We start from the raw sequence: 21,933 nt of genomic DNA, 5'->3' as shown, positions 1-21,933 counted from the left end.
TTTGAATACGAGGGCTGCAAAGTTGGCCGAGGCACTTATGGTCACGTCTACAAAGCCAAGCGGAAGGATGGGTGAGTGTCGGCGTCGGGCGGGCGGCGGCGCCGGGCAGGTGGGCAGCCTCCCTCCGGCCTGGGTCCGGCCGGCCGGGCTCGGGGAGGAGCTGGTGCCGAGGGGGCCGGGCCCGCACGAGACCCGGCGAGCCGCTGCCTCTGTCTCTCCTGGCGCCGCTCGTCGGGCAAGGGAGCTGTGTACTTTTTTTCCAGGGGTTTCGGTACAGATTTCTTTAAAATTTCGTTATGAAACGTCAGTTTAAATGATCTTTAAGGGGGGTCGATTTATTATGGGAACCTTCTGGGGCTTTCCTCAACCGCCTCTGGACTGACATCCATCAGTCTGGAAGGGAAGCTGGGATCCTTTTCCCCCACCAGTCTGTGATTGATTTACGATCAAATCCGGATTTTATTTTGGGGAAAGAAATCAGCAAGTCAGTGTGGTTCTGAAGAGTTCCTCTTGGTGATCACCTGCCGCAGAAACGTAGTAGTTACTCTTTCGATATCATTAGCTGTGAGTTTTACCTAGAACAATGGGGGTTTGGTGCAGGGTGGGTGGTGAGGAAAAAGGCTGATGACAAATAGGGGAGTCTTGTTCAGGCCGTTCCCCCCAGATGTAGCAGCTGGCAATGAACTTTCAATAATCTCTTTGCTTCAGATATTCTTCCCGAGAAATATTAAGTCTATGACTGGTAACGCTCCCAATTTAGTTTCCGAAACCGGCAGGTGAAGTGTTCATTTTTCCTTTGTCACTAGGTGAATAGCTTGTGATATTGACAAAAGAGAAGGCATTTCTTAGTTGAGAAAATATAATTTATTAACTCCTGTTTTCCTCTTCTAAAAACGGATGTTGTCTTTATCGCCTTTGACACTGTAGGAAACTGCTGGAAAGAGAACGTCAAAGCTTGTTATATAATCTTTAGATTTTATTATAAACAAAGTAGGTTTACTTGAACATCACTGTTAGTTTGGTTAGCTGCTGTTTAACGTTTAAGATAATTGCTTTTTTCCCCCCAAATCACACAGGAGGGTATGTTCAGAACTATATTAGCACTAAAAAAATGAAACCATTCAAAAAGCTGAAGTTACCTGGGTTGGGGGGGAAGCCATATTTATAAATACTTTAGTATTCTAACTATTGGCGAAGGAAGGATCTACCAATTCAACATTTTCTCTTAGATTTACTGAGATATCTTTCTAAAATAACTTAAAATGGACTCTAAGAGGAAGAAGATAGTAATTCTCATTAATTTGGAATGTGCATTTCAGTGCTTATATGCAGCAGTAAAGCAGTAATGGTATATGCAAAAGGTAGGGATTTGAAAACTTGACAGTGTGGGTGCTGCATGTCTTTAAAAGTACTCTTTAGCAGAATGGGTAGTCTGGTGACACTTGAGAAATCAGCTTCTGGAGATGTTGTTGACTCTGTTGTTTAATTATATTTCTCATTGAAGTATTACTCTGTAATAACGTACATATTTAAAAAGTTATCCTTGTTAACTTCCCATACAGTATTTTTTAAAGGACTTACACCATCTCCCTGTCCCCCAATATTATGTAATTTGGGGCATATTCATAAAATCCCTGATCCCATGAGATTAGACATTGTAGTGCATTTGACTATCTGTCATCTTTTTAATAAAATTCTGGTGATCTTAATTTCTTTCTAATCTCTCTGAGAAAAACCAGTTCTATTTTCATAAATTACCAATTTAAGCTAATAAAACATACAAATTTTATTAACTTTGAATTTACATTTTATGAAAAACTATAATATTGTTTACTAGCAAGAGGTACTTTTGACCACATTTTATATCTCATGGTCAAGTTTTAATTTAGGCTAAGAATAATTTTAGAAGATTAAATTATACAATTTAAAATTAGCTGAATGTATAATATATGAACACTTCTTTGTCATTCATGATAACCAAAAAGTAGGTAGCATTGCATTTTGGAAAAATTAACTTTTTGTTTATAATTCTTTGGGCTTGTTTTCCAGTAGCCTCTAATGATTTTGTATATAGGAAGAACTGTTTTTTAAAAAATGGATGAAATGTCAAGAGAGTTTTAAAATTACTCAAAACAGTTTTTGTGCTCCAGAGGGAATGTTTTTCGGCTTCTTATAACCTCACTCTGGTAAAATGAAGCATTGTATTTATGAAGCTCTTTTGATCTTATGTCAGTGAAATGTAATTTAGTGCATTTTAGTCCTGGTAAAATAAAATTTGTGGCTGTTTAATCTTTTATGAAAAGATGATGATCAAATAATTTGTTTCTAGTATTGATTTACTTTCAAATGAAGTTATATATTCTGCAACTGGAATTTCAGAGAACTCTAGGAACCCAGACAATAACACCTTCAAAGAGAATACTGAGATTTACAATAAAATGAAATAAATTTCATTTAGATGTATTTGGCTATTAAAATGAAGGTATCTAAATGTATCCTTTCAGTTGTCCAGTGAGCATCATAGACATGAATAATTAGTAATGGAATTTAGACCAGAGGAGTTAGCTGCTTCAATTATTGTTTTAGGAAATAAAACAGCTTGAAAGGTCATTTCTTTGATTTTAAGTATTAATAATACTCTCCTGCTAGTATACTACACTTTTGGTAAACTCAGCATTTTAAGGAATGTGGGGAAGATGGAATACTTTATTTGAGGCATGATTATATACATGGAAAGGGGGCCTTTTATAGTTGTGTTATTTTCAGATTCTAATAGAGTTAAAACATAAATGCACAGTAAATCTTGGGAATAATTCACTCTCGCTGTCACCATAAATGAGATAGAGAGTGTCCTTTGTGTCTGCACACCAAAAGGGTACTCAGTGGGAAGCAGGGGGATTCATTTTCTTTCTGAGTCAATTGCATTTCCTCTTTGCAGAATTTAGGCAACAAACTTATCTTGTTTAAAGGAATGGAAAAGTGTGAGAACCAGAAAACAATTTGTATTTTTAAATTCTAAATTCTCATTATTGGCACTGAACATTGTAGAATTTAAAAATTAATTTGGGGTAAGAGTTTGATTTCCAAATAAGAAAAGCAAAAAGGCTTTTCTTGAATAGGGTTCTTAGGCTGCTGTACTCTGTGTTCAAAAGGACAGATACTATATAATTGGGATTGTGTGTGTGTGAGTGTGAGAGAGAGAGAGAGAGAGAGAGAGAGAGAGAGAGAGAGAGGAAATATACAGAAAACTTTTGTTGGGGCACTTTTGTAGACAGCACAGAGATTAGTAGGCAGTGGTAATGATAATAATAGCTAAGTTACTGAGTAAGTCTTAGGACCTGGGCAGAGCCCTTTACAGCCATCATCTGTTGAATCCTCACAAGTACCATACAAGTCAGTTGTGTTTTTTCAGTTTTATAGTTGAGGAAACTGAAGTTTAAAAAGGTTAAGCAAATTTGTCCATGGTTACATGACTGATTAAATGTCAGAGCTGGAATTGGGGGATTACAGGCTGGTCTCTTACTCCACAGCCCAGGCTCTTAACCATTATGCTTCATATTAAGATAAATATAAACATAGACATGGGGATTTGGTGTTTTAGTGGGTCATTCAGAAAGCATGAATGCCTTATCACAGGACTAGTCTTTTCAATTAACTGATACTTTTTTAGTATGTTTCTGAACAGCCCTAGTTTTTCTAGTGATGCAAAAGTAAGTGTATAGCTATGTGGTGTATACACACACACATATACGTGTATGTCTGTGTGTGTGTGTGTGTGTGTAGGACCAGACTCTAATAGGGCATGTTAGGATGTGAAAATTCTTCGTGTAGTGCAAAGAACTCTAAGTTGGGGAGACTGGAGAACTGAGTTTGAGTTCAGACTCTGCCTCTGATCACCAGTATGACCTTGGGCAAATCATTTGCCCTTGTAGACCTTTGTTTCCTTATTTCTAAAATTACGGGGTTTGAGTTGATCATTTTTAGGGCCTTCCTAGTGTTATAATTTGAGGAAGTAAAAATATAAAATACTTTTGCAAGATCAGGTAAGCAACCACTAAGACAAAAATTTTACTTTAGACAGTAATACACATCCATGTTTCTTAGTCTCATGCTTTAATGTGGGTTCTCATCAACTGCCAAAAAGAAAATAAGTAGCTTCCAAAGACTTGTCAGCTCCCTTACCTAACATGCCTTGTACCACTGTGGCATTCCCTCCTGTTTACATCTTAAGGTGTGGGATTTATGTGGCTGCTCCCATCCTGTGAACCATTCATTTGGTGGCTAGCACGAGGAACGCTTCTGATTTGATCTGCACTAGAGCTTTTAAGTCAGCTTTAATTCCTTAGCTGTGATCAGAACTTGGTTGGAACCCTTTATTTCCCCTGAAGGGTTTGAATAGTTTTTCTTCTGAATATTGCTGAACCCTGTATCTGGCTCAGTTTGATTTAAGTATTTCTTTAGATGTCAGAAATGCCAAATACAACATGTAATAATCCCCATCAGTGGGGATTTTGCATGCCCAATAAGGAATATTCCTTATAACATTTAAAAAATGTGATGGAAAGGGACAAGCAGAATATTCACTATGCATTTCTTATCTACTTGCAGTTGAATTTATCTGCCTTAATGCTCAGTGTATTCAGATCCACTGGGTAGGCCACTTTGAGGTTTCATGCTTAGATCCCATTTTCTTTTTTTTTCCTTTTTAAATTAATTAATTAATTTTGGGCTGCGTTGGGTCTTTGTTGCTGCGCGTGGACTTTCTCTAGTTGCGGTGAGCGGGGGCTACTCTTCATTGCGGTGCGCGCACTTCTCATTGCGGTGGCTTCTCTCGTTGCGGAGCACGGGCTCTAGGCATATGGGCTTCAGTAGTTGTGGCTCACGGGCTCAGTAGTTGTGGCTCGCTGGCTCAGTAGTTGTGGCTCGCGGGCTCTAGAGTGCAGGGTCAGTAGTTGTGGCGCATGGGCTTAGTTGCTCCGCGGCATGTGGGATCTTCCTGGACCAGGGCTCAAACCTGTGTCCCCTGCATTGGCAGGTGGATTCTTAACCACTGTGCCACCAAGGAAGTCCCAGAGCCCATTTTCTTAGTAGCAGACTGGCAAATTAATTCATTTTGGATTTGCTTATTTGATTATTTTACTGTTTCTTCTAACATTGGAAGAAATCCATTCCCTCATTCACTCAGCGAATATTTACTGGACCCTTCTATCTGCCAGGCACTGTACAAGGTATTGAGAATGCCAAGATGAATAAAATATTCCATTATTTCAGAAGACACCTACTGAGGAAACAAACGTAAATAAACTATAGCAATTTAATAAGCATTACAATAATTAATACAAGGTGCTATTGGAACACAGACGTGGAAGCTCCCAACTGCTTAGGGTTTTCAGGATAAACCTCTCAGAGATGGCAGCACTTCATTGAGTCTTGACGGACAGGGAAGATCTCATCAGAAAGGGCATTTCTCCTTTTAACTTAGTTTCTTTTCTTCTTTTTTTAATTTTAATTTTTTGGCCGTTTCGCAGGGCATGTGGGATCTTAGTTCCCCAACCAGGGATTGAACCCGTGTCCCCTGCTTTGGAAGGGTGGAGTCTTAACCACTGTACTGCCAAGGAAGTCCCAGAAAGGGCATTTCAAGAGGAATAGGACAAAGGGTTTTTTTTTTTTTGTTGTGCTCTTAAAGACCCCAACACATTTTGTGGGTCTGAATTATTTCTTCCCATGCCTTTCCTTGCCGCACCTTTTCTGTTGCAGGCATCTTTGAGCTCCTGCTGCTTGTGTAGTGCTACATACATGTGCTGCAGGTGTTCCATTGTACCCATCGGACATGATGAAGTCTCTGTGATTCAATATGGGGATACATTTATCAGCATGTACTGAGCACCTTAATTGTCTCTGTGGCAGTTTCCCATCACAGGAACATTGGTGAATCAGGGTACAAGCAGCCTCTGAAATCCAACTGTCTGATTTAGGAATATCTCTCATATGTAAGGCTGCCATGGCAGAACAGTGGCTCTGGATAGCAGATGACTCTCCTTTGGCCTCACCTCCATGAGGAGTAGGGATCCAGAATTTTCTGTGCTGCTGAGATGGTGGTGGCCAACAGGTCGGAGGGGAATTCCTCTTGTTGGGACTCTCAGTTGTGTGAGAAGATGGTAGGGAGGTGGCTTCCGGCAACTGAATTTCAGCTAGGAAAATAGAAATAATGACAGATTATTAGAAGTTACTGTAGGTCATTTGCAAGCTTACCTACTTTTTCAAAAATTAGTTCTCTTGGCAATTGTGTTCAGAATTATGATTTACAAACATTTGAAATATGATCCATATGTAAGTTGGGACTGTATATGCCAAATCAGTGTTGATAAATATATATTCTTCCCTGTGGCTGGTGTCATCTTTTTTGTAGTGCCTTGTATTGTTGAATCCAACCCTCATTGTCTCTTTATGTTTTTATTCTTTTTCTGTTCTTAGCTGCTGCTAGAGAATGAAAATCCTACTGTCGTTACCTCTTTCAGAACAATTTGTAAATCCTTTCCTTCACAGCAGCTTAAGTAGGCCTTGGCCATCTCTTTGTTATTTAGAAACTACTGTGATATTTTTTGTCTTAAAATATCTGTTGTCACCTCAAGGCAGTTCTTGAAGTTGTCACCTCAAGGCAGTTCTTGAAGTTGTCACTAAAAAGTGACTTTCACCCGTTAGTTTGATCTTAATACTTAAAGACCTTTAAGTTATCATTTTCTCAAGATTCTTTAGTATAGTGATTGTCAAAGTCACAAAACCAGTCCCTGCTGTAGTAGGCTGCTTTTACTGATAGAGTTATGTCTTGTCCTTCAGGTGTGTTGTCACAGAAAAAATGCTGAGAATCCCCTTTTTAAAATTGAGATATATCACATACCATAAAATTCACCCTTTTAAAGTGTGCAGTCTGCTGACGTTTAGTGTATCCACAAGGCTATGCAATCATCACCACTACCTAATTCCAGAACATTTTTATCGCGTCAGAAGAAACCCCGTATCAATTGGTAGTCACTCCACATTCCCTCTCTTCCCAGCCCCTGGCAACCACTGATCTATTTTCTTTCTCTGTGGATTTGCCTATTCTGAACATTTCATGTAAATAGAAATATATAGTATGTGGCCATTTGTCTTTTACTTAGCGTAGCGTTTTCAGTGTTCATTCATGTTGTGCATGTGTCAGTGTTTCATTCCTTTTTATGGTTGAAAAATATTGCTTTGTATGGATAGACCACATTTTGTTTATCCATTTATCAGTTGGTGGACATCTAGGTTGTTGCTACTTCTTGGCTATTATGAATAATGCTGCTATGAACCTTCATGCGCAAATTGTTGTGTAGATACATGTTTTTGGTTCTCTTAGGCAAATACCCAGAGTCATATGGTAACTCTATGTTTAGCTTTTTGAGAAACTGCCAAACTTTTGAAAGCAGCTGAGAACCACTTTTGAGTGGCTTTACCTTGACTTTGGTTTAGAACCATGATTTGTCCTCTGTCCACAGGACCTGGACACCTTAATTCCCAGGACACCTTATTAATCAATCAGTAGCCCACCTTATTCCCAGGAGGTGTTCACACACTAGTCTATTGTGGCGATTCTGCAATACAGACTAATCCGGCTGCTCCTCCTCCATCGAATCAGACCGCCTTCGGAGCGTGTTCTCAGGCAGCACCTTGTGCTGGGAGCAGTTTTCCCTCAGCTGAAATTGGCTCTAACATTTAGCTTCAGAAATCTTAACTACTTTATCTTAACATACAACTCCAGTAATTCTCTCTTCACTCACCACCCCGCAAAACATAGTTAGTTCTTCATAGATATATTATGTAACTACATTAGTGTATATGTGGTTAATGTTTATATGTCCTTTGGGTCTTTCTGGTGAAGGTTTATGGGTTAGATATTATGGATTTCCTCTAGGGCAGTAATTGTGTTCCCCTTACTTCCTGGCATATCGCCAAATGTCGACAGGTATTTAATACTTTAAAATGTTTGGTGTACCTAAAATTCATACTTGAAAATTTTCCTTTTAAACTTGCTAGACTTAAAAACTTGAGCATATTTTGGAATAGAAAAGCAGCGCCTTGTGAAAATACCCTGAGAAGCAAAGTTTGATGGGCTGGCTAAATTGATACCAGGAACAGAATTGAACAAAACCAAAGGCCAAAGGCAGATGTAAGCTTTGTTAATTGACTGAACCAAATAGAAGTCCCAGGTATTTGAAAAATTGAGCCACTACAAAGAATAAAGTATTTTCTAAAGTATACCTTGTAAATGAATCAGTTTACATGGGGATCAGACCTATATTTCTAACCTTAAGGAAAATATAATTAGTCTCTGAACCAGAGTTGACATTTAGTTTTCTTTAAACTCTGTGGTTGTTTCATATTTGAGGTTTCCTTTTGTTATGTGAATAAAAAATTATATAGTTTAACAACTACTCAAGGTAACTCAGTTACTCCTCTCTCTAGACAAGCTCTTTAAAATCCATAACTTTATTATAGCCCATGAATTCTAACAAATAATCCTAAGGAGAGGAGTTCTTCACATCATGATGCCTACTCTGGGTGTTTCTGTACACCTGAATTTTATAGCTTTTGTAGAGAACTAAGGGATTTAAAAAAAAAAAAAACCCGAAACTTCTCAAACAGTGGTATTATGGTTTATATTAAGCAAGTCATTATTTTAGGGGAAAGAGGAGGTAGGTATGGAAAAATTATTTTTATGAGGCTTCTGTTTTAAGGAAAGCCAATAAATCGTGCAAAATTTAAGCTCGTGTAGAATAAATACATTTGTTTGGACCTTTTTCACTTCATGAAAGAAACCCTTTAAGTAAGGGAGCTCTCCTAGCATACTTATCCTGTGACTCAGTTTGCCAAAAATTCAGTTTATACACATTTTCCAAGAAAATGTTAAGCACAGAGTAAGGAGTACTTGTATTTGTTTTCTAGTGCTGACTTAACATTGAAGGTTCTTTTAAATGTAAAATTAAGTCATTTAAATATTTCATGTTCCATCATAGTCTCTCTTTAGCTGTAATTTTGGGGGGGCAAATATGTGTATTTACAGTTTTATTTGGTCTCTGTTCATTGAATGTCTAATGTGCTAGGTTCTGTGCCAGGTATAGGTGATTCAGCAGTGAACAGGCCATAGTTGTAAGTCGTTAGGGAACTTAAAGACTTTGAGGGGCACAGGCAAGTAAACAGGTAATTACAATACAGTGGTATACAGCTGTGATGGAGAAAATGATTAATGAAATCTACTGTGACGTTATTTTTTTTCATTGAAGACTATTATGCGGGACTTCCCTGGCAGTCCAGTGGTTAAGACTCGCGCTTCCAATGCAGGGGGCGTGGCTTCGATCCCTGGTTGGGAAACTAAGATCCCACATGCTGCACAGCCAAAAAATAAATAAATAGATCCATCGGATGGAGAATGTTGATTTTTTAAAAAAAAACATATTATGCATCTTTCCATGTCAGTAAATATAGCTCTAAATCATCAGTTTTAATTATTGCTGGCATCACATTACACACACACACACACACACACACACACACACACACACACAGTAGATATGTATCCAGTTAACCAGTTCTCTAGTGATAGATGAAATTTAAGTAGTCTCTAAATTTTAGCCACTGCAGTTAGGGAAGTACCTCCTAGAAAATATGACTACAGTTCTTCAACATAGGATCAAGCTCTTGCAGTGGAATTTTAGGGTCAAAGATTGTATACTTTCAACAGCTGTATTTCTGTTATAAAATAAGATTGGATTATACAATTAATAAACTCTCAGGATAAAAATTCAAACAGTGTGTAAGAATATGCAGGAAGATCATTGTCAGCCCCTCTTTGTATATATGCGTATGGGAGCAGATACATGTCTGGGTCGACTTTAAAATTTACTTTAATATTTCACTCATTTTGAGCAAATAATACATGAGTATGCAAAAAATGTAAATATACTGAGGAAGTGAAAACTTAAGTCTTCTCACCTCTGTCTCCTCCAGGCACTCATTTCTTCTTTCAGAGCTGTCCACTGATACGTTTCTTGTGTATGCTTTCCAGTTTGTGGACACAAACATCTTTGGACTTTATGGTATTATTTTTCATGCATAACTCTTTTATTTTTATAAAGTCACATTTATCAATGGCTGCTGGGTTATGTGTAAGAATTAGTTAGAAAGGACTTTATGTCATCATCTTTAAACACAAAATGTATGATGGCGTATACGTATATTTTGTTCCTTGCTTTTCTCAGTTCATATGTTTTAGAGACTGATAACAGCACATGTAACGTAATTCATTTCATCAGCTCGTCATTCTTTTTTATGAACATAATGTAATATACATATCCAGTTGAAGGACATTTAGGTTGCTTTCATTTTTTTTTTTATGCCCTTAAGCAGTACTGCAATAAATGTCCTTTATATCAGTCTTTCCACACAACATTCTCTCAGATGGAGATAGAACTTCGCAGGTACCCAGAAAGTTCCCCACAGGGATATTTGCTGTGGATGATACCACTGGCAAGGGGCAAAGTCTTCATGAAGCAAGAGAAGCTCCCTTGCTATATCCACAGGGAGTTTTATCCCTCCTGGCTTCTCTCAAAAGTTCTAGAGACTGATCATCACGCCCAAGCACAAGTTACTGGTAACGACCCAGTACATAACTGCTAGACTGCTGCAGTGCAGGTCAGTTTCCCAGGAATGTCTCTTTAACAGGCCTAGGCTTCAGGCTCTTTGGAGGTCCAATCTTATGCACCATTTATACTCCCATCAGAACTCCCAAAACAAAACTTAATCTGGAAGGAAGAAATGGAAATAAATATAATAATGACATGCTTGAGTCCTGGGGGTAAATGCATTGTAAAGTTGGAATTGTTTATTCTTTTGGAAATTTTGCTTTAGGTTTTCTTTCCCCACATAGTCCTATGTATTTTAGATTACTGGTTGGCATAAAAAAATCGAGTCTTGTGGATACTTAAGATTACAGTCATTATTAAGTTTACATGTTATTTTATGTTCACTTTCATCAGATGATCTTTCTCTCTTGTTTCCTGTTGCTTGGCCTTGGTCATCCTTTCATTTCCTGACCAGCACTGACCTTCCTATACCCAGGCTTTTCCTTTTCTCCCCTTTTTGGCTTGCTTTTTCTGTTTGGTACTGATTTTGGCTTTGGCCTTGCTCCTTGTCACCAGTCTCAGTAGGATTCCCCTCTGGGCTGGCCTCCTTTTCTGCTGCCAATGGAATTTCTTGACTTTGTGTATTCAGCAGAGGGAATTATTTATGTAGGTAAGCAGGCAGCTGATTATCTACTAGACAGTTCTGATGTATTTTATTAATTTGGAAGAGACTTTTAAAAACAGTTTTAAGTACTGCTAAACATAACTCTTTCTCCATAGACATAATTTCTCCTCAACAGAAGTTGGAAAGTACTTACTCCTTATAGATAGATAAGAAGCTGAAAAAGTATGCAAACATTTAATCTTTTTATCTGAAAATCTGTTTTAGTACACAAGAGTCCAGGGCTGCTTGAGAGTTTAAACCGGGTACCCTGTAGCCAAAAGTTACTACTGTCCTGTTTTAGCCAAGACTAGCTGACCTGCAGAGCCCCTTTAGGCTTTTGACATGTGCTAGGCTTGGACATGCAGACGTGGAAAACATAAGGAAGTCTGTCAAAGTAGCACACACTTCACGTATTTCATCTGTTTCTCTTCCGGATTTTTTTTTGTGGGGGTGGGATGGGACCGTTCAGTTTCGGAAGGTGATTCAACCTGATCTTCTTCAAGTACTTGAAGTTTTCATTGCAAGCAAAAAACACTAACCAAGTATACCACTTTTTAACCTTTATTTGACTTGGATCATGTAGCATTTGCCCTATTTCTGTTGCACTTTGTAAGAACTGGACTCACTGAGTTTAAGTATGCTTGCTGCTTTTAAATCAGAATGCAGTACGATTACATTTTTCCTTAGTGAGATTCTGTGCTATGATTACCCCGGAAATGTTTTGGAATGTAAGGTAACATTTGCCTCTAGGTATTCATTATTTATTTTAAAGTATTTAAAAAGTCGTTTTGATTTAGTCACAGTGTACTAAGTAGGGAAATTAAACACCAGTGTCTTCCTGGGGGAAAGAGTGGTAACACCTTTTCAGAAGCTACACATTTACACTTCATCAGGTTTTTTAATAGCTTTACTGAGCTGTAATTCACATACCATACAGTTTACCTGTTTTAAGTGTACAGCTCACCATCTTTTAGCGTATTCACAGAGTTGTGTGGCTGTCACCACAGTTTAATTTTAGAATATTTTTATCCCCCCTAAAAGAAATCCGGTATCCATCAGCAGTCATTCCCGTCCTTCCAACCCTCCAGCCTTGAGCAGCCACTAATCTGCTTTCTGCCTCTGGATTTGCCTGTTCTGAACATTTCATTTAAATGAAATCATCTAATATGTGGTCTTTAGTGATCGGCTTCTTTCACTTAATATAATGTTTTCAAAGCTTATCCATGATTTAACATGTATCACATTTTGTTTAGTCATTCATCAGTTGTTGGATATTTGGGTCATTTCCACTTTTTGGTTATTATGAATAATGCTGCTGTGAACATTGGTGTACAAGTATCTGAGTCCCTGCTTTCAGTTCCTTGGATATATACCTAGGAGTGGAATTGCTGGATCATATGGTAACTGAATGCTTAACTGTTGAGTAACCACCAAACTGCTTCCTCAGTGGCTGCACCATTTTACATTCCCACTCGCAATGCACAAGTGTTCCAATCTCTCCACATCTTTGCCAACACTGATCCCGCCCCTTTTTGTTAAATATAGCTGTCCTTACGGCTATTAAGTGGTATTGATTTGCATTTCCCTAATGATGAATGGTACTTATTGTATCATTCAGTATCAGTAAATACTTCTCATGTACTTATTGATCATTTGATTATCTTCTTGGAAAAACATATTTATATCCTTTGCTCATTTAAAAATTGAGTTATTTATCTTTTTTATTATTGAGTCATAGGAGTTCTTTCTATACTCTGGATACTAGACCCTTATCGGATAGATGATTTGCAAATGGCCAATAAGCATGTGAAAAGATGCATCATCAGGGAAATGCAAATCAAAACTATGAGATATCACTTCATACCTGTTAGGATGGCTACTATTTAAAAAAAAAAAAGTGTTGGCCACTTGTATATCTTCTTTGGAAAACTGTCTGTTCAGGTCCTTTACCCATTTTTTAATCTGGTGGTTTGGTTTTTTGTTGAGTTTTAGTTCTCTGTATATTCTGGATACTAATTCCTTATAAGATATACAATTTACGAGTATTTTCTCCCATTCTGTAGGTTGCCTTTTACTCTGTGGATATTGTCTTTTGACACATCAATGTGAAAAATTTTCATGAAGTCCAATTTGTCTATTTTTTCTTTTATTTCCTGTGCCTTTGTTATCATAATCCAAGAAATCATTGCTAAATCAAGGTTGTAAAGCCTGTAGTTTGTAGTTTTAGTTCTTTAGGCCGTGGATCCATTTTGAGTTAGTTAGCCAGATTTTCTCCTAGAAAGTTTGAACTAATTCATCCTCTCATTCATAATGAACAGGAGTAATGTTTGCCACTCCCTTGATCAGTGTTTTTATTATTTAATCTTTAAAATAATTTTCTTTTAATCTTTGTATATTTGATAGGAAAGCTATGGAATCATGGTTTTATTTACATTTGTTTCATTAATATTTAAACTTACAGTTTCTTGTTTTTTCATTATTTAATTTCTTTGGTGAATTGCCTGATCATATTTTACCCATTTTCCTATAATATTTTTCTTAAATTTTTTTTTTGTGAAGCATTTGCTTCTTGGAATATTAAATTCTTTTATTCATGTTGCAAGTATTTCCAATTTTTATTTCTCTATTTATGATATTTTAATATGTAATCATCTGTCATTCTTTCTTTGCTTCTTTTTTTTTCCCATAGTATTTTAATACTTTTCCACTTTTAAATACTGGTTTTAATTTTGTGATCGTAACATGGAAGATCCAACTTTATTATTTTTCTTTTAAATTTATTTATTTAATTTATTTATTTTTTGGCTGTGTTGGGTCTTCGTTGCTGCACCCGGGCTTTCTCTAGTTGCGGCGAGCGGAGGCTACTCTTCGTTGTGGTGTGAGGGCTTCTCACTGCAGTGGCTTCTTGTTGCAGAGCACGGGCTCTAGGCATGCGAACTTCAGTAGTTGTGGCATGTGGGCTCAATAGTTGTGGCTCACAGGCTCTAGAGCGCAGGCTCAGTAGTTGTGGCACAAGGGCTCAGTTGCTTCACGGCATGTGGGATCTTCCCGGAGCAGGGCTTGAACACGTTCCCCTGCATTGGCAGGCAGATTCTTTTTGTTTTTTTTTTTTTGCAGTACACGGGCCTCTCACTGCTGTGGCCTCTCCCGTTGCGGAGCACAGGCTCTGGACGCGCAGGCTCAGCGGCCATGGCTCATGGGCCCAGCCGCTCCGTGGCATGTGGGATCTTCCCGGACCGGGGCACGAACCCGTGTCCCCTGCATCGGCAGGCGGACTCTCAACCACTGTGCCACCAGGGAAGCCCGGCAGGCAGATTCTTAACCACTGCGTCACCAGGGAACCTCCCAACTTTATTATTTTTAAAAAATATCATCAGGATCATAAAGGTATTTAGAATAGTTACACTCTACACACTCCCAGGATACTTTAAAATGATTGTTTTGAGTTTGTAGATGAACAATGACAATAATCCAAATACATTGTGTGTACAACTTGGATCAAATACTGATGAAAGTGTTTAATTGGACAAACAACTGATAAGCTTAAAGATAACCAGCACAGTTTCACAAGAGAACCAGTTCAGCCCAACTAAGATTTTCTTAATAGCAGTTGACACTGATGTTGTATAGGAGTACAAGTTAGTTAATGAAACTGAGCAAATGGGGGCCCCATTCCTCCTTTCCCTTTTTTTGTATTCCTGCATCCCTCCCAGTCATCCTCTTCCTTGGTCTGGCTACCCCTGTGGCGAACCCAAATCAAGAGTTGCTGTGATCACCCTCCACCAGAAAATCAGGAGCCCTGAATTCCAGGTGAAACACTGTGCTCTCTTGAACTGTACAGTGGACACTCAGGGACAAAACCCCTCATCACCAATATTTTTCAAGTTTCTATCACAGTACAAAAGAGTAACTGAGTAGAAAAGAGAGTAAGATGATTTATTTTTGCTTGGGGAAGAGAAGTGGGAAATAACTGTGGATGAGAAAACATCATGTATATTAAGTATGTAGGAATTAGCCATATGGAAATAATTCTAGAGGGCCTGAATGTTGTCTAAAGGGCTGGTACCTCTCCAAATTTTGATCTCTTTTAAACTCCTTTCATATTCCCCAACTCATTTCTAAATCTGGTTGGGCAGGATTAACCCTAGTGAAGTACCAGTGCAATTATCTGAAGGTAAAATGTACCTGTTTTTTTTCTTCTTTTTTTAATACAGATATTTTTACTGTAATCATTTTATTTACAGAATAATTTGCAAAAGTATATCATTAACATATAGTGCAAATGCAACTAATGTAGATTTAGACACTGCTCTGTAAACTTTCCATACCTTTGTAAAATAAAGCTATCCAATTTAGTCATGGTAATTACCAGAAATGGCAAACATAGAAACATTCATAGTGGGTATATAAAAAGATTCCCATCAGTGGCCATGGTGAATTAACCTTTCCTCCCCAACCCTCCCATACTCCCACCCCAATCCCACAACTGATTGTAAAATAAAATACACATTTGAGGTTTAAACTTTTCTTTTTTGAACATCACAATATAAAATGTTAACTGGTGATGTAGTAAACTGATAATTTGTCTCATTTGCCTTAACTAGCATTACCACCATATAGGCACTTTTCCTCGTAGTCAGATTATGAACAGCATTTTCTGTAATAAGGCATATTCCATGCACATCATTTAGAGAAAGGTAAATTTAAAAATAGAAAAGATTTATGGAGCATGAAATCTGCGTGCATGTAACGTAAGCATATATTTTATATGTATTCTCCTCTCTGTACAGAATAATAAATACCACTATATCTGATGCAAGTAATTCACTTCCAGGATTGTGTATATTAAGTGATCAGACTAATCCCATCATTAAATTATCACCTTGCATTTATCATTAAGACTCCATTACCATGTAGGAAATATATACAGGACATGTTCCACGTGACATGACTTTCTGCTTTACAAAATGGGTCTGGTTTCTGTGTTTCTGTAGAGGTGAACAAGTCAGCAAAGCGTCTACAAAATGCCTCTGATTTATGTAAGCACATTTGTGTATAAATACAATGAAGATTCTGAAGTGGGCAGTCATTTCTACTTCAGTGAGTACCGTTCCCTGCCTCTACTCCATGTTTCAAGGTTTTTCAAAGGGGCCTAAAACTAAAAAAGGTTTTTTACATTTAACTTCTTACAGCAACTAAAGATCAGTTTGAATCACAGGGACTTCTTTACTGCCCTGCTGAAGTTTCTGATCAAGAGGCAAACAGGAACGGTGCCCACATTTTCTATGCATAATTTGCAACGAATGTATCTTTTTTAAAAAATTATTTATTTTGTTTATTATTTTTGTCTGTGTTGGGTCTTCGTTGCTGTGCGCGGGCTTTCTCTAGTTTCTGCGAGTGGGAGCTCCTCTTCATCGTGGTGCGCGGGCTTCTGATTGCAGTGGCTTCTCGTTGTGGAGCGCGGCTCTAGGCTCGCGGGCTTCAGTAGCAGTGGCTCACGGACTTAGTTGCTCCGCGGCACGTGGGATCTTCCTGGCCCAGGGCTCGAACCTGTGTCACCTGCATTGGCAGGTGGATTCTTAACTACTGTGCCACCAGGGAAGCCCGCAACGTATCTTTTAAACTGACCCAAATTAGAATAACTAACAAACACACATGTTACTGAATACTAGAAATATTGAATCAAGTGTCAAACTCAAACAGCGAGATTTGCTGGAACGTCATTTTACCAGAAAGTAGTTTATACCTATAAGGTTATACAGATGTTTCTCTTTGAAGGCAGGCAGAACCAATTTAGGAAATTACCAAATTGTGTTTGTAACAAACTGAAAGAAATCTGTAGCACACAGTACACAACTAAAAATACAATAGAAATATAAAGATATCTGGAGGAAAAAACTAAAGCTCTTCACTGTTTCTCCATCAGAACCGAAGTTCTCCATGGGAGTAAGACTGTAGAAAAGGTGAAATCACAGAATATCGACAGCCTTCAGTTATTAAGAGACACTTTGCATGACAACGTGAATTATGATAGAAATCAGCAGCAATGAATTCTATGATTATACAAAGCACAAAAGTCAGATTCTGGACACAGACTTGACTGTATTTATGATATTTGACTCTATGTTATTTTAATATGTAATCATCGGTCATTCTTTCATTGCTTCTGATTTTTCTTCACTGTAGACATTTTTTCTTACATTTCCTTCTAACGTTTTTAAAGTTTAAAAAAATTTTGCAGTTAAATTATTTAATCTTAAATTTATTTAGTATAAGATGTTATTAGGGTTCTAACTGTAATTTTTCTAGTCTTGTTAATACTGTTGAATAATTCTTTTACAATTGATTTGAAATGCCACCTTCACCATTACCCTAAGTTCTCTTGAATACTGGACCTTGTCTACTGGTTCATTGATCTATTCCTGTGTTACTCCTCTATTGTTTTTAAGTCTTGCAGATTTATAATACCTGGTAAGACCATACCCTTTCATCACTCTTCTTTAAAAAAATGATAGTCTTTCTCTTCCTTTTATTTATTCCATAAACTTCCCTTCCATTTAAACTTTAAAATCAACAATTTAAATCCTAAAAAATATATTCTTTTACTTGGGTTTAAACTGTGTTAAATGTGTTGATTAATTACTCTCCATACTCAGCGGTATGGCTATATTTTTTTCATTTGTTCAAATTTTATCTTAATGAATTTGATAAAGCTTTGTAGTTTTCTTCATATAGAGCCTACATATTGTTTATTAGTGTGTATTTTGTTTTATTTGGTAGTCACACGTAAGTTCATGTATCATTTGGTCTCATGTAGTATTTTTGACATACTAAAAAATGATTCTTTAGCTATTTATTATACAATTAAAAAAATATTACCCAAAAGTAAAGACAGTTCAGTGATTCCCCATTAATCTACCTTCCTACTGTTCTTACCTAGTTAAAATCTTTAATTGTATTTGTGACTGTTTCATCTTATATTTTTAAAATACTTATTTTCTCATATATTTATACTTAGTTCTGAACACTTTTAGTTCACTGTCTTGGTTTTTCTAGGTAAATATTCATAACAACTGCAAATACTGACAAATATTATTAATTCCTTTCTAGTACTTCAGCTTTAGAAAATCTGATGTTATTGCATTGACTGTAACTTTTTTAAAAAATTAATTAATTTTTGGCTGCGTTGGGTCTTTGTAGCTGCGTGCGGGCTTTCTCTAGTTGCAGCGAGCGGGGGCTACTCTTTGTTGCGGTGCATGGGCTTCTCATTGCGGTGGCTTCTCTTGTTGCGGAGCATGGGCTGTAGGCTCGCGGGCTTCAGTAGTTGTGGCACGTGTACTCAGTAGTTGTGGCGCATGGGCTTAGTTGCTCCGTGGCATGTGGGATCTTCCTGGACCAGGGCTCGAACCCGTGTCCCCTGAATTGGCAGGCGGATTCTTAACCACTGTGCCATCAGGGAAGTTCCGACTGTAACTTTTTAATAATGGTAGTGTTGTGGGTATTTTTGCCTTACTTTTGATTTTAAATGGGAATGTTTCTAGTGTTTCTCTGTTAGGTAAGAACTCTTATTTTTATTTTCATAACATTATTAGATATGAGATTGACATATGCAGTATACCAGCTTGAACAATTCATTTAATCTCTTTGAGCACTTTGGAGTTTTGTCTGTAAAATAAATTCATCCCACAGAGATCCTTTGCGTAGTATAATAAGACAAGACACGTAAAGAAAATTTTCAAGCTCTCATAAGAGCTTGAAAAGTTACCTGTAAGTTACATATATTTTAATGTATATATTAAATTAATCTCACTTGTTCAGTCATTTGTGATTCCCTGTTTCTCCATTAGCCAATTATGTTAATTTATATTTTTCAAGAAGAATTTGTGATGTTTATTGGTAGTTAATTTTCCTAAATATGTCTTTTTGCAGATAGTAACTTATAGTGCTTCTGCCTACAATGTCATGGTTGTGTTTCTGAGAAATCTCTTATGAAAAATCCCTTATAAAAACAGCTGTTTCACTGGGGTAAGGGGGCTAGAGGGTTTCTGTTGAACTTGCTGTGATACAAGTATTTTTATAGTTGTAATCGAAAAGGAATATGTCTGTTGACTAAAAATGATAGAAATAAACTGAATGTTTCTTCCTTTACCATGTAGTCTACTCAGAAGGTTCTTAGATTCCCCTGTCATCTTTGTCCTTGACTGTGCAGTCTTGTTTGTAGTACGGTTACCATTGCCAGTGGTAAAAGAATAAAAGAATGCTTGGGTAAACAAAACAATTCCATTCCAGAAGAACACCCAGACAGTCAACAATGCATCTGTATGTGGCTGTTCTTTGCATGCAACTGTTATTTTTCCTGTTTACTCTGTGCTGATTCCAGTTTGCATCCTAATAATAAGGCCTTTGTGTGGTGATTTTTTACCCCTAATTAATCAGTGATGTTATAACCATATTATGTTGTAAAAACTCATGCTATAAGAGACTTGCCTATATTTGCCAGTACAGGCTAAATAGTAAGTACTGTAAATATTTGTTGATTGCAAGTGACCAGATGACCCATTTTGTAGATTGAGATACTGTTATTGTTCTAGCTCAGTGCAGGTGTTGATGCTCTGCTCAGTAAACTGTGCTTATTGATAGGATCTAGTTGTACAAATATGTTTGTTCTTGTTAAAGCACTTGAATGGCTTGAAAATTCCAGGGGGAGGGTGTCTCTAGAAAAACACATGTGTGGAGGTGGGAGTTGTGCAGATGAAGCAGTAGTCCCCGCTTATCCACATGGGATATGTTCCAGTACTCCTGGTGGATGTCTGAAACCACGGATAGTAATGTAACCCTGTATTTACTATGTTTTTTCCGTATACTAACATACACGGAGTGGATACACTGGGCAAAGGGATGATCCTCATCCCTGGCAAGACGCAAGATTTCATCATGACACTCAGGATGGCACACAGTTTAAAACTTATGAATTGTTTATTTCTGGAATTTTCCATTTAATATTTTCGGACTGTGGTTGACCACGAGTAACTGAAACCACAGAAAGTAAAACCACTGGTAAGGGGGGACTACTATATTCACTGTATCGTTTAGATCATGTGTTGAAAACCAAGTAGAAAATGTAATCCTCCCGTTGTACAAAATCATAGTACCTTTTTACTTTTGACGAGTGTCGTCACGTTGTAGGAAGACAAGAACTAGAATAGGTTTGGAGAAAGGCAAGTAAAATGATTGGGAGAAGGGTACCATAGTATTTAATCTAAAAGGATTTGGTCTTTCAGCTTGGAAGTTACAGGGTTGGATTTGACATATAGTTGGTCCTCGCTACAGTGGGGAGAGGGTCAGGGTCGTTTCTAGGACCCCTTGGATGTCGAAAATCGAGGATGCTCATCTCCTTTTTGACTTCCCTGGTGGTCCAGTGGTTAAGACTTCGCACTTCCACTGCAGGGGGTGTGGGTTCGATCCCTGGTCGGGGAACTAAGATTCCACATGCTACGCAGCGTGGCCAAAAATTTTAAATAAACAAATAAATAAAGTGTAGTATTTGCACATAAACTATACATATCCTCCCATATTTTAAATTACCTGTAGATTACTTATAGTATTGAATACAATGTAAATCATGTGTAAATAGTTGCCAGTGTGCAGCAAATTCAAGTTTTGATTTTTGGAACTTTCTGGAATTTTTTTTCCTGAGTATTTTTCTAACCACTGTTGGTTGAATCCACAGATGCAGGGCCTGTGGATACTGAGGGCTGACTGTAGAGAAAACTGTGACTATATAGATAGGTTGAATGTGGGCTTGTTTCTAGATCTCAGGCTTATGACGTGTTGTTTCCTTCTATCCCAACCTTGAAATATGACAGTGGGATAGAAGCTCTACAGTACTTTACTTTGCTGCTGAAAACATAATGAATTTCTAGAAAAGTTTAGATGTATTCATGAATGATAGATCTATAATTAATCACTAAATGGAATTCGGGGCTTTATCCCCAGTCTTCTGAGGTTTAAATCAAGGGGCATAAGCCTACTTTCCCAGATGGGTGCTGTTTCAAATATGTGGAAGAGGAACAAAACTTTGTGACCCAAGATGTAGAACTGTGACCAGTGACTGAATACTAAAGAAGATACACTTTGTCACTGTTAACGTGAGGAGCAGTTTTGTAACAAAGTTGTCCAAACATGGAATGAAAGGTAGGGAATTCTTTCTCTCTGCACATGGCTTCAGTATATCCTGAATGACAGATTGATGGAGTTGTAGAGGAAACTCAAGTATAGTCCTGTCAGCTCTGAGTTTTTATAATAAAATATCAGGAACCGTGATCAGTTGGAGAACATTGGACCAAATGGGCTAAATCTAGAAAAAGTACGGTAAGGTAAGCTGAAACTTGCAGATGGTTGCTTTGCCTTTAAAAGTTAATGAGCCACAGACTTGCTTTACATTTTTTAAACAATACTTAAATTTTAAAAAAAATAATGAAATGGTCATAGGAAAAGTATAAACAGTATATACATAGTACACAGAAGGGCATGAAGTGGAAAGTAGTAGCTCTCCACTCCTCCAGCCGTCATGTTTCCCTCTCCAGCTAGTAGTAAGGGAAAGGGAGGGTGGAGAATCATTCCACG

At 37.6% G+C, this 21,933-nt stretch overlaps 1 protein-coding gene across 3 annotated transcripts in view; it reads left to right on the top strand.

Annotated features, from left to right (window-relative positions):
* The first annotated feature begins 6 nt into the window (after nucleotides 1–6).
* Nucleotides 7–21,933, top strand: part of CDK8 (cyclin dependent kinase 8) — a 94,574-nt gene continuing 72,647 nt past the window's right edge. For all 3 annotated transcript variants that reach the window (XM_024755565.1, XM_024755566.1, XM_024755564.1), the window contains exon 1: nucleotides 7–71. The gene's annotated coding sequence lies outside the window, so the exon portion shown is untranslated. The remainder of the gene's footprint in view (nucleotides 72–21,933) is intronic.

The sequence above is a fragment of the Neophocaena asiaeorientalis genome, unplaced genomic scaffold, assembly GCF_003031525.2.
Source record: "Neophocaena asiaeorientalis asiaeorientalis breed wild unplaced genomic scaffold, Neophocaena_asiaeorientalis_V1.1 scaffold59, whole genome shotgun sequence".
In the NCBI taxonomy this organism is placed as follows: Eukaryota; Metazoa; Chordata; class Mammalia; order Artiodactyla; family Phocoenidae; genus Neophocaena; species Neophocaena asiaeorientalis.
This window is presented reverse-complemented; position numbering and strand designations above follow the sequence as displayed.